We start from the raw sequence: 11,411 nt of genomic DNA, 5'->3' as shown, positions 1-11,411 counted from the left end.
GCAATATAAGACAGATTACCAATATGCGTATGTTAAAACTCATTGAAGTTAATAAGAGTGTTTCACCAATTTAGCAAAGCATTTTAGCTCATGCTTAAAACCATCCCTATTCAGCAAAACAATTAATTAAGCATGTACTTAAGTGTTTTGCTGAATATGCTTATTCAGCATTATGCATATGCTTAATTAATTGTGTTGCTGAATAGGGATGGATTGCTTAATCAGGGCCTTAGTGAGGGGATATGATCTGTCTTCTCTTCTGTATTCCGATGTTTTATGCCACCATTTTGTCCAAACCAACCACACTGAGGGGCCACCAGCATGCTAGAAAAAACAGCTTGAGGGGCCACATGCTGTCTACAGGTTGTGCACTATAGGAAAGCAGATTCTTATGAAAATTGCTGGAAGAACCAATGAATATGTCAGTACAAGTGAGGGGATGGGGATAGGTTAATGAGACACTGGTGTATGACTCAAATGAAGGGAAAATAAGAAGGGATAATTGATACTGATTAAGACAAAATTGGTTATGCAGTATCTTTACTTAGAATATATTTTGGTAAAATGCAGCTGAAATTTCCTTTCTTTCTGATGCAGACAAGGTATCTCTTGACATGCCTTGGAGTTTGCAAGGAATTATGGGTGACATCTAAAGCTTAAGCTAAAGAAAAGTTGAGCTAAATCAGCTTGTTTTGTTCAATATCAACATAATTTCTTGACACACTGACTATTCAAATTCTAGTACCACCAATGACAGGCTCTCATTGTAAATTCATTTATTAATTCACAGATGTTTAAAAATATATCCATAAGCCACTAATCATGAACACCAAATATGTGATGCTGGAACATGAAAGAAAAATACTCAGATTTCAGTTAAAAACAAAAGTAAATAAAATGCTTTAAGTTGATGAAAAATATCTTAAATGCTCATTTAAATGAGATAGCATTATGAAATATGAACCAAAATCAAGTTATTTAACACATGCTGCAGAAATCTCCTTACCAAATCAAGAGTTTCCTTCTGACAAAGACAAATCTCTATTTCAAAATTAAGTTGTTCTCTTGGAGTATTATCTTCTTAGTAAAAACAGAGAGGCATGCTCATATCAGAGTTTAACAGATGCTTTTTTATCTGGATTTTAATTTCTAGCAAAGTGCTTCCACAGCAGTTCCTCATACTGGAGATCTCAAAATATTGTGTGACAACTTTTTTGTTGTGATAAATCTTTTTTCTTTTCCTAAAGGGCTAATATTCTATAGTTATTCACCAAGGTTTAAATCTTTCCCTATCTCTCTGCAGGTACAGTGACCTCAAAAAACACAGTCGCTGTAACACAGAGGCCTCTTGGTGCCAGCTGGCAAAGGATTCACTGTTCTTTACAAGCAACACCTGTCTCAGACCTGACAAACTCACTACACCTAATACACTGCTTTCATGGTATTTATCCATAAAGGCATGTGAGGTCTCTACTGAAAGCTTGTAACTTATCAATACTCCTAATCATTGGAAGGTGTTTCTGTGTGTAGATAATATTTAAGGAATGATATAACTATATTTAAAATTATGCCCTTATGGTCTTGGAATAAAAGTTAGTCACCAGGAAATCATGTCTCAGTGAGAGGCCATTCAAGAGGGAAGGAGTTGTCACCCACCCTCGCTAGCCGATTATATAATGTATTGCTCAATTGTCCACCATTTCAACAATCCAGAAAAGTCAATGGAAAATCATCAAAGACAAAACTATAAAGATTGAAACCACCTGAAAGTGAAAAGGAATGATATGACAGTGAAGGGATCACCGTATCTGAAGTAAAGGAATGCAAGGATAAATCTATGGCCAGCAGAGTTAAGGACAAGAAGAAGGAGTTTTTAAAATATATTAGGAAAAAAAGAATCCTGACAATGGTATTGGTCCATTACTAGGTTTGAAATGGTAGAATTATCAATAATATGCAGAAAAGGCAGAAGAGTACAATAAATATTTCTGTTCTGCATCTGGGGGAAAACAGATGATCTAGTCTCATCATATGATGATGATAAAACTCTTCCCATTCCACCAGTATATCTGGAAGATGTTAAACAGAAGCTACTAGAGTTAGACATTTTAAAATCAGCAGGTCCAGATAACTTGCATCCAAGAGTTTGAAAAGAGCTGGCTGAGGAGCTAGCTGGATGATTAACACTGATTTTGAATAAGTCTTGGGGTACTAGGGAAATTCTAGAAGACTGGAAGAAAGCTAAGGTTGGGTCAATTTTTAAAATGAGTAAACAGAATGACGTGGGTAATTATAGGCCCATCAGCCTGATAACAGCCCCAGGCATGATAATAGAGAGGTTGATAAGGGACTGAATTAATAAAGAATTAAAGGAGGGCAATATAATTAATGCAAATCAGCCTGGGTTTATGGAAAATAGATCCTATCAAACTAATTTGATATCTACTTTTGATGAGATTATGAATTTGGTTGACAAAGATAATAGTGCTGATGTAATATACTTACACTTGTGTAAGGCGTTTTACTTGGTACTGCATGGCATTTTGATTAAAAAATTAGAATGATATAAAATTAACATGTCACATATTAAAGGGATTAAAAACTGGAGAACTGATAAGACTCAAAATGTAACAGTAAATGAGGAATCATCAATGTGTGGTTGTATTTTTTTTTAACACTATAATTGAACTCTAGTGTAGTGATGTGTAAAGTAAAATCTAATAAATTGGCGTACACAGTTCTTTTGAAAATGGAGGATCTGGGATATCTGTGGGTACCCCGTGATCGGGGCTGGATACCATCCAGGGACACTTTCAAGGGACCCAAGGGTTGGGATGCATCTACTGTCAACTGGAGAGGCATAAGTCTCATTTCCATTCCACTTTCCTAATAGTAAGGAGAGGACAAGGACATTGAAAACCCTGAGGTGAAGCTAAGCCCCATACAAGGGTTAGGAACTGGACTGAAAAGCCTTCCTGCTGGGAGGCAAGGCAGGAAACTGGGTGTGCTACCCACTAGGCCACCTGGCCCTCTGAGGACTCGATTATATCAACCTGCAGGAGCAAAGGTAAGGCTGGCATAACCGAGAGGAGAGTGCTTGAGTGCTGATAGGGTGGTTATGTTAGGGAGTTGACACAAGTTAGCTGGCACAGTCAAGACTCATGCTGTAAAAGCAGGAAGCAACAAAGTGACTCACAGCCTGTGTACCTTGAGAAGCGACACAACCACTCACACCCGTTTACTTGGACTTTGCCCATGGAAAGAGCATATAATCTGTGGAGGATTATGAACATTTGTTTTCTCAACTCTGTTTGCAGAACAGCATTATTGTATGTGCACTACATTCAATTTTCTCTAGCTTATCTTGCAGACTGAGTTAAAATGGAATATTGTACACTGGATAGTCAGAGATCAGTGAGGACTTGTGTGGTTTCCTGTTCCCAGAAGCAGCCATAGAAAAGATGACTGTTTGCTCATTGATTTTAATGGGAACTTTCCATGCTCACATACAAGGGCTTCAATTTTGTCTTGGTGCAATTTTAAGAATCTCAGAGACTAACACAGCTGCAAGGGGCAGCCAAAATCACTTTAGGGAATGGTTGATGAGCTCCTCATGAACCAAAACACACATTATTTACATCATTTACCACACTGCTTTTTTATTTGTATATTTCATTTGCAGTTCCTTTTCTGTTCAATAAGAGGAATGATGGGTTGCAATATGGTCAATGCTACAGACAACAATTAGGGTAATTTGTGAGATAGGCCTCAGTAGTGATACAAGAGGTCTCTCACAGAAAAGTTTTCAAGAATTCAATAGAGAATTAGAACCTTTCTACAGAATTTCTAGAGCAACCTATCAGGGCCACAGCTCTGAAGTAAACTTGATGTCCAGACATCTTCTCAGAGGCTGCTGAAGGGCTTGGACCATGCCAGTAGCTGCTTCTATATGAACATCCACATCTTTCAAAAAACTTCCTCCACCAACACAGTCTATCGAGCTTCCAAAGTGTTTGACAGTTGCCAGCTGCTTCATATCCCATCTGGACAGGTTAACACTGAGCAGTTGTAATCTGGAGCCTGGAGGCTGCTTGATGGTAATGGTAAGGGACTTCATTTTGTCTGTATTAGTATCCAGACCAATTGCACGCTGCTTCTTGCCTGACCAGATTGGCCATCCACTGAAGCAATTCACCAGACGGACCTAACACAACAATCCAGTCAATTGTCTTTGAAGCTAAAATGGCCAAAAGTTTGTGTCTACCATTGAAGTGAAAATGACCAATCAAACCAATGAAATGTCATTTATTTTAAGACCATCTCATTGCTCAGGTAAAACTCTCATTGGCCCCGTTGGAGTTTTGCCTGAGTCAGGACTTCAAGATTGGAAAGAGATTTGAATATTTGTTTCCCTGCTTCTCAGAAAAACAAAATAAAATCAGTCCCCTCTGATTGGAGGAAGTTATGAAACATATTTTGGGATCTTTTAAAAATCTATGCATACAGACAGACCACACCTACATTTCTGAAATGAGTGTTCCTTTGGAAGACTTTGATGCTGTTATTCTGCTATGCTGCATTATACACATATAAAGTAGTAAATACAACGTAATTTCAATTAATTTTGGTGTTTGTCATAACTACACCAGGTTAACTTTATAAACTGTGAACTATAATTCAAAACACATTAGTCATGTTCAAAAATGTGTCCTCAAGAAAACTGCTAATAATGTAATCTTATAATCGGTTTTGAAATATGGTTATGTCTTATCCAGACTGGGATTATAAACTGTGTTAACACCATCTAGCAATAGCCATTTATAATCATGGTTTTGGTTAATATGGTTGATATTCCATTGCGGAGTCTACACCAGCAGATTTTTTTTTTTGGACCAAATCACCCACAATTGCACTAGTGCTGGTGCAGCTCCTCTAATGCTACTATTGATGGTAGGATAAGTGCAGACCAGTAGTTTTTGCCACCATGTTCACTAATGCTCTTTGGTCAGGCAAACTCCTACTGAAGTCAATGGTAGTTTTGCCTGTACAGAAAAGACCTGAAACCTACAGTCTGTAAACAGATGCTCTCCTCCTGATCTGATCTCTAACATACCACATGATTTCTTAGTTTGCTTAGTTATTACAGTTTCCAATAACATTTAAACTGCAAGTACAATTTTTATTTATATAAATATACATATATACACACACATATCCTAATAAGTGAGGGTCCAATCCTGTAATAACCTTCAGGATGGAGGACTCCAGCGCAGTGCTCATCATGGGATCAGAGCTTAAAGCTTTACTTCCCCCCCAAATACAAATGTATCAGTTTAATCTGTGATGATTTTACTGGCAGCTAACGGTAAGAAAAAACAAACCTGTGGAAAGAACAAACATCATCAATCTGCACACAGCTGCTCTTCTGACAAAAAAGAATGATTATTATTTGTATTGTGGTAGCACCTGGGGTCCTCAATCAGGGTTCCTTTTGTGCTAGACATTACAAACACATAGCCAGTCCTTCCCCTGAAGAGCCTACAATTTAAGTATAAGATGACAGACAACAGGTGGGTACAAAAAGCAGATGGAATGCACATGGTAACAGTGAGATGATTCTGGACTGTATAAACGTGGTCATAGCACATCAGCTGCTTAATCACAGCCATGTTTTTTGTATGCATCACAGCAGAGAGGAGTGTAAAGAGGAAACATTACGAATACACTTAACTCATGCCTGCTTATTAGGACTCTCCTCACCATGGGAAACTGCATGGCAAATCCAAATAGGCAACTTTTATAAAAATAATAATAAAAAAATAACATGATCACTTGTCAAACTACTCCCAGCATGTTACCCCTATGGCTCAGACTGAACATATATTTCCAGACAGAGTTTGAGAACCACAATTTGCTTTTTCCTCAGCTTTATGAGAACTTCCTTTGCAAATGACAAATCTGTACGAACTACTTCCTAGCTCCATTCACTGCAACACTACCAGATTTCTCAAATATAATTTCTAAAAAGTCTTATAAAAAGTAAAACAACTTTATGCAGTATGTTTTCTCCATTATTAAAAACATACATCCAAAAGAGAACCTGTGAACCCAGCTGAACAGTGATGAACAAGAGCAAGAACAAGATGAGCATCATAAACAACTGTCCCATGATAAGAGAATATTGTGTGACTGTGAATCTAACAGTTTCATTATGATTAAGGGTTTATCCTGCTCCCACTGGAGCCCGTTGGAGTTCTGCGACTGTCATCAACCAGAGCAGGATTGAGCCCTAAAATCACTAAAGAAGACGGGGAAGAGGTGGGAGAGAACAAGTTTCTAAATTTCATACATAAGTCCAATTACACAACTTTCTCTTTTTTCAGTCCCAGTTTTCTTATCTCCCCACCCTATTTTTGCTCCTGTCTATACTCTGCACTTTTTACTAAGCAATTCTTTAGCTACATTGGCTTAATCAGCCTCGGTGCTAATGAGCAGGAATGGCCACCTCACATACTTAATGTTAAAACATATAGATGCTATGTTATATGCTTTCTTGTAGGTATTTGATTACTGGAAACGCAGCATTACTAAGTCTAATGAAAACCTCCACAAACTGCAACACTCTTAAAGATGTTTGATTGTAATTCTGATGAATGCAGATATACACTTTATGCACTAAGAAAAATAATAAAAATGATATATATAAGGAAAATTTGAAAGAAAAAGCATATTAAGATTATGGAAAGAAACTGAAGCACAATTTAGATTAGGTAACTAAAGCAGAAACTGCTGCCAAACAGCTATATATGGAGTTCACCTTAAAAATATTATTTCTCTAGTATTATTCCAAATGAGATGACAAATATTAATAAGTAGTCAGACATAACACTTACTAAGAGGTTATTATTAGTCCAAAGGATATATCCATCTCCATGCTGCTTGTTAGTAAGAACAAAATTAGAAATAACTCCTCCCAAGATTATTTCAGAAATAGCTCGGAGCTTTAGTACTTACCCACTCTTAGGTGGGGATAGCTGTTGGATAAAGCCAACATCATACTACTATATGCATACTAATATCTTAAACCAAGTTACTCCTAATACATGTTTTTCTGAATATTATGGAACACATAGAAGTCCTTACTCCAGCCAACATAGCTAATTTTGTTTGCCATTTTCATTTATATTAAAGTTGGGTACTATTTATGCATATAATAACAAATAAAAATAATATAAAAATGCTTCAAAAATATAATGAATTTCCCTCCTCCCAGCAGGTACCCAGAATTGAACTCTGAAGCAGAAGAGAGGAAAAAAGATATTGTGACTGTGCAATATAAAATAAACTTATCTGATTATAACTATGTTATGAGTAAATAAAAAATACACATAGATTGTCTTTACTCACTGGGGGCTTGTATACACGGAGCAGCAATGTGTACTACAAAGGTGTGATTTCTGAAGTGCTCTGATGTATTGTGCATTAATTGGTTCATATAGCCTCTGCTGGTGCACACTAAAGGTCCCTAGGACAGGTTAATGTAATACACTAAGGAACCTTTAGGGCACATCAGCAGAGTCTACACAATGAGCTGTAGCTCACGAAAGCTTATGCTCTAATAAATTTGTTAGTCTCTAAGGTGCCACAAGTACTCCTTTTCTTTTTACAAACCAACTAATGTGTGACTCATTAGCGTGCTTCAGAAATCACAACACTGTAGTGCACATTGCTGCTCCATGTAGAGAAGGCCTTGGATTGTTTTTGTTTTGCTTCAACATCTACACTGACAATTATATATTCGGAGGAGATTAAGCAAATCCAGAATCTGATCGCATTTAGGATAAAATTTTTAAAACCTTCCTCTTCTTTTCACCATAAAAATGAGATATTGACACCTCTTCCTAACAAATAAACCCCAACCAGGCAAAACAAAAACAAAACTCTGAAACTAATCAACCTAAAAACAAAACAAAACAGATTCAAAAACAAAATCCCTACTTGAAGCAGAGTTTTTAGCCTTAAAAAGGAGATATACTACTTTAAATCCATTAGGGACTTTACTATTGCTATGAATTTTACATGAAAGGTGCTCAGATACTATGGTAATGGGCAATGTTAAAACCCTAACACGGCTGCAATTACTTAGCATTTCTATTGACAGTTTATTATTTAGCACAATCATAAAGGAGGAGCAAATCTTCTCCACTCATTGCCTCAAAAATAAAAGAATCATATGAAGAAAAGATACAAGACTAACTTTCAGAAGGCTGAAACTGAGGTCCTCCTGACCAATCATATTTATCAAAGATCCTATGTTGCTTTTTTCCAGTGGTAAGACTGATCAAATTCCACCTTGGATAATAGCATTTTGCAGAATAAATTCCTCTGTCACACCAACTGTATAAGGTTTTCTTCATTTGGTGTTCTAGACTGTTGTATAATGCTGCTATTATAATAGTTATGTCCCACCCCATAAATGGCTGCCTTTAAGTAGTGAGTGATGTCTTTATACCTTAGAAACCATGCTGCTATTGGCTGAATCTGACTCCCATCTGTAGCTGTACTACCCTCATCTCCCAGGGGGAATAGAAGCTGTAAAACTTACACCAGCATTAATTTTTGCAGCAGAAATTCATTGGCTGTTTTCGTGTTCTGCTCCATTCCTGTCTTGCTCTTTGCAACCCACAGAGTCACAACCCCAGAGAATGCCCCTGGAAAGAAAGGGAAATTCTATGGGCTTCCAAAGAGAGAAAAGAGGCATGTAGGAGCTACTGCTCCACTATTTCTGCATCACAGACATGTTTCCACTGAGCTTTGCTCACCACCATCTGTGTAAATAGATTGAAGAGCACTAGGTTCTCTGTTTTTCAGGTTAAATCCCTCCCCCTTATTTCAAACTCCAAAATTTATATGACAACTGTGGGATTACACTGAAAAAGGGATTCTTAAAAACTGGCTGTGTGTTGATGCCATTGCATCTCAGGCCAGTCAGAAGGACTGGGGTTCATATTTTTAATGCTAGCTGTCAGACAAATTGCACACCAAAAGGAGTTGCTTTGTTCCTGCCCCAACTGCTAGGGTTCAGTCCTAATCCTTGTTTTGCCACTGACTTAAATGGGAGTAGAACAGAGGGACTGAGCAGCTCTCCTTCTTGCATGTTGCATATAAATAATGTTGCTTAAAAATCACTGTAATCCATAACCTGAACAAAGCAACATGGTGGAACATTCAAACGATTATGCAACGTCAACTTGAAGGCATTTGAAATGTATCTTTTCAACCTCTATGTCAAATTATCAGATTTTACCTGACACACCCCAAAACTATTTGATAAAAATAACCCCTGAAGGAAAAAACAAAAACAAAGGACTATTATATTCTTTCATCTAATTTTTTACATTAATTTAATAAATACACCTGATAAATCATACAACCTACAAATCATACAACCTATATTTGTATTCAGATTACCTGAGGAAGTGCTGCTACAGGAGAGGTGGTGTCTTTCATTTCACATGTGACCAAACTAATGGTTGGGATGGGATAAGCAGCTCAGGCCCAGATCTTCAAAGATATGTAGGCTCCTAACTTCCATTAATTTCAGTGGAAGTTAGGAGCATACATACTTTTGAGGATCTGGACTTCAGTCTCTTTCCTGCCCCATATATGATGGAAGCACTGCTAGTGGTAGAGCCCTGTGTTTTTCACAAATGTAAAACAACAGAGAATGAAAAAGAACATTAAAAAAAACCCATAAAATGAAAAAATTCACCTCACAGTGATAGCTTGTAGCCTGTGGGGCTAGGACTGACTCTCTCTCTCTGGGCATTGTAATCTCATACACAGGGTGACAATGCTCCTAAGGTTGGGTCTGTTCCCACTGAGGTGGATGGGGCAGCCAGGCCAAATTTGAGTGCTGCAACCTGGCATATGGAGCTGCGGTGCCCTTCACTCAAATTTGGCCCAGCTGCCCCTCATTCCTGATGAAGGAGAGGAGCCTGGGCCAAACCTGAACACCACTGTGACTCCATGGGCAAGGTCACAATACCTGGAGCTGGGCCTAGTTCCATGAAACAGAAGCTGCAGGAGCTTCTCCTGAAGTGTGAGGTTGCTCTGTGACCCCTGTGCCCCTTAAAGCTCTGCTTTTGGAGGGCAGTTCTAAACTGCAGCCACCATCAGAGGCCCAGGCATGTGTTCACTACACTGATTGCACTCAATGTTGTCTGATGTCAGAAACTAAACAGTTCCAGGCCTAACTAGTATTTTGGATTCCCAGGTGAACTCCCATCCAGATGCCTTAGACAGCCTTTCTGGGGCATGTGTTCAACCTGTGTATCCCTGGTTGCCTTCACCATATCCTCTCCCCTGTCCCTCTACTGCATTTGGGACTGCACTGACTTGCTGTGGCCCTCCTGCTGGAACGGTGGTTGCAGGTGCTTTGTGTCACTGCCCTTCAGGCTGATTTTTAAAACATTAGAGGTCAGTGTAATCCAGAGTTGAATTAAGCCATATACATATTTCTAAATGATATATGCTACTAAATTACATGATTGAGAGCTGAAATAATTGAGACAATCTACATTTACTATGCTGCTTACTAGTAGCATTTCTCTCAGATTGGCCAGAGAATACAGACCAGTTGATTTCACTTTTCTTTCTAGTCAGTTTCACACTTTGCACAGGGCAGGGAAATTATTTAGTGTTTTTAATTCTTCAAAAGTGTTTCCATTAGAATTAAAACAATCATGGAAACATCTCTGTGGCAGGGCTAAGGTTTTGCAAAAGTTTGTGTATCTGACATACACGTGGACCACAAGTAACCTGACCCATGGGTAGGCCCACAGCCTCTAAAGATTTCCCACACACTCAACATATGACTAACCCTATTGAAGCTAGGTGATCCTTTTCAGGATTGCAGCCTCAGTCCAGGCTGGGGGAAAGGAAGAGAGAGAAAGGAGCTGTGGATGAGGATCGGAAAGAAAAACAGCTGAGAGAAGGGGGAAATGAGCAGCAGGCGCGACCCAGGTTTCACACCTCTCCTGACTCACTGCATTTACACACTGCACCCCTTCCCCTCTGCTCATCGGGACACTGCAGCGGCCTGCTTTCCACAGGTGCGGGCACCTTCCGGTCCCCTGGGAGCCGTGCAGCTTCACCTCTGGAAATCAGGTCAATCAACGCTGCGGGGCCCGTGGGGGCCTCACACGCGTCTGGGCGCTGGGCGACCAATAAACTAACACTGACAATGAATCCCCCATGAGGGAGCTTCCCCGGCCGCTCCGCCGGCCGCTAACCCCGGGCCGGGGCGGGGCGGGGCGGGGAGCAGGGTTAGGTGGCTGCTGCGCAACAGCTTCCGGCCCGGCGACCGCCTCCCGCTGCAGCCGGGAGCTCCTGGCCGGGCGGCGGGGCCG

General features: G+C 39.4%; 1 long non-coding RNA gene across 1 annotated transcript; it reads right to left on the bottom strand.

The window, feature by feature from the left end:
* Positions 1-2,662: 2,662 nt before the first annotated feature.
* Positions 2,663-11,394, bottom strand: LOC122459810. Its single transcript, XR_006280752.1, has 2 exons — positions 9,472-11,394; positions 2,663-4,204 (listed from the first exon to the last, which is right to left on the bottom strand). It is a non-coding gene; the product is annotated as an uncharacterized LOC122459810 (long non-coding RNA).
* Between the last annotated feature and the right edge of the window lie 17 nt (positions 11,395-11,411).

Source organism: Dermochelys coriacea, chromosome 4, assembly GCF_009764565.3.
Source record: "Dermochelys coriacea isolate rDerCor1 chromosome 4, rDerCor1.pri.v4, whole genome shotgun sequence".
In the NCBI taxonomy this organism is placed as follows: Eukaryota; Metazoa; Chordata; order Testudines; family Dermochelyidae; genus Dermochelys; species Dermochelys coriacea.
The sequence above is the reverse complement of the archived record's forward strand: the minus strand, read 5'-3'. Positions and strand labels throughout refer to the sequence as shown.